This window comes from Orycteropus afer, unplaced genomic scaffold, assembly GCF_000298275.1.
Source record: "Orycteropus afer afer isolate SDZICR_OR568_19922 unplaced genomic scaffold, OryAfe1.0 scaffold00253, whole genome shotgun sequence".
Classification (NCBI taxonomy): Eukaryota; Metazoa; Chordata; class Mammalia; order Tubulidentata; family Orycteropodidae; genus Orycteropus; species Orycteropus afer.
This window is the reverse complement of record NW_006921840.1, coordinates 587,952-590,720: the sequence shown is the minus strand read 5'-3', so window position 1 is coordinate 590,720 and position 2,769 is coordinate 587,952.

The following is a 2,769-nucleotide window of genomic DNA, read 5'->3' as shown; positions in this document are numbered from 1 at the left end:
GTTTCTGAATGACATTTCTGAAGTATATCACAAGCAGTAATATCAAGCTAGATTTTAACTTGTGATATACATACACTTTAAAACATATGAATCTTTTACCCTCTAGGATTCTTGTGATTAAAGTAAGAAATGAAATTTCCCATTCTCAAATGTAAAGGTAAAAGAAGAAGTTTTATTTCTGCATTTGAGTAGCAAAGCAGTAAAGCGATGCCCAGCCTTGTTTCTGGACTTTCATTTACTTCTTTCATTTTATTATCCGGTGATTTTTAAAATTTTACTGTGGTAAATGTATCTATAACAAAACATTAGCTATTTCAACATTTTTTAACACATATAAATCAGTGATATTAATTATATTCATCACCACTATCCATTTCCAAGTTTTTCCATCACCCTCTTTCATTTTATACTGAGAAAAACTGTAAATGATTACTTTAGAACAATTTATCATGTAAATTGACAAATACATAAAATGAATATTTTTGATAGTTCTTCACTTGCATTTAAAAAGGCAAAAGAAAGAAAAACACTACAACTATGATTTATATCAGATGCCTAGAACACTTTCTTCCTGAAGACCAATACAAAGCAAGGACAGACTTTACACAAAGCTAATGGTGTTCAATAAGAAAATATATATGATTTTTCCCTTCCACAACTGAGTGTCTCTGCTTTATTTTGACTACCTAATGACTTCACATGACACACAGAGAAACTACAAATACCCAGGCAGCTATTTTGTATTCCTTGGGTAACTCAACCCTTCTCTATATCAATACAAATCATTCATTCTCAGTATCAATCAATGTTGCAGCTACTGTAATTCTTTCCAGCAGTCACAGGGGAAATTTGAACTAAAATACTCCTGTTAAATAAATTATCCTTCAGAGATTCATAAGGTAAACACAGGTAAAGCAAGTTTTCCTAATGTGTGTCTGTCTAGTCGAAGTGTTGAATTAACTGAATTATTGAACAGGGCTTTTGGTTTTCAGAGGTCTTTTGACATTCCCTGTGAGCATTGACACAGCACATTAGGGGCTGTACATTTTTTTCATTTGTAGTTTATGTAGGAGGTGGCTTCCCTGAAAGGTCAAAACATGCCCAAATGCCGCTGCCTATTGAGTGAGTAGGAACTTAACTAACCTCAGAAGACGAATTCATCAGCCACTTTGGCAATTAGATTCTTTTTCATTTTTTGTAACTTCAGGGGTCATTTAAGGATCCCCAGCTTAAAGAAGTGGAAAGATCAAAGTAAGACAGAGAACTAAAGCCAGAGAAAGTTGGGAAATTGGATTTACATGTTTCTATTCTATGTCATGTTTTGGTTTTTTTAAAAAACACCATTAGGCAGGCTCACAAATGAAGTAAGTATGCTTTTTCCATATTTGACTGAGAGCTCTGGTGGCATAGTTCCTAAGGCATTTGACTGCTAACCAGAAGGCTGGCAGTTCAAACCCACTAGCCACTCCTCCTAAGGAAGACTGGGCAATCTACTTCCGTAGAGATAACTGCCTCAGAAACCCAAGGAGGGGTTGCTATGAGTCGAATTGACTCAACTGCAGTGAGAGAGAGAGAGTTTAGTTACTTGACTGAGACAATGTCAGGAGGGCATGCTCAGGCACTCTGACTTAGCGTACAAAAGCAGGCCCCTGTTCATGGGTCCTATTCTTCTCCCTCACTTTCTTCTCTCCTGGAACAGTCTCAACCTGGAGATGAAAGTTATTCAGACTTTAAGAAACCTATGTTCAAAAGGGTTAAACAGTCCTTAGGTGGTATAAATGGTGAAGACTTGACTACTAACGGAAGGATTGGTCATTCCAAGCTATCAAGAGGTGCCTCAGGAGTCAGACCTGGTGATCTGTTTCCAAAAGACCACAGTCTTGAAAATCATATAGAGTGGTTCTACCCTGCACATGGGTCACCATGAATTGGAATTGACTTGACTGTAGCAGCAACTAATAGCAACAGACATAATAAATTAGAAAGAAAAAACAGGGATCAAAAGAGTTAGTTGAAAAGTTCAGATTACAGAGAAGTTCAATCACAACAAAAGTGGGAGAGTCAAAATTATTTGGCTTAGTTGTTATGGGTGAAACTTCGAGCACTCAAGTGAAACCACAGTGTAGCTCAGAGAGGGTGTGAGGCAAAGAAAGGTCTCTATCTGTTCTAGACCTTAGTCATTGAATTCTGAAACAAGCTGGATTTAGCAAAGTATCATTTGCTTTGTAGAAAGACCACTAGTAAAAGTATAGTTCATCCAAATTTTAGTGAGTTATTCTTTGTGCCATACAATAAGAGTTAAAGAGGAGAACAAAAACAACTTTTGATTTGAAAGAAGTTAATGGTATTTTATTAACAAACTGTAAATAGTAACAGCATAAGCTGGATGGGAAGCTGCTTTCACAGGCCATAAATGCTTAATGTTTATTACCAATAAAAGTCAAAGGAGCATTTAGTAAAGCAGTTTACCAAACAAACATTAAATACTTTAATGCATTAGCTTCAGTGGACAGAATCAGGCTATTTAATTAGCAATGAGTAATCTGTTAAGCTTTGATTCACCACAAATGATCTGCAGCTTAATACAGAATGGTAGTCTTTGAAAGCAAGGGATGAAGGTAAAGACCAGTTTTGGGGTACCTGAACCTTACACCAAACTAAAAGTAGAGGAATACTTTCTGGACACTTCATGCTGTGGTGGAAAGAAAATAACTCTTCACTTACTAGATTTTATGATTTTGAGGCAGTTTATTTAACTACCTAAGCTTT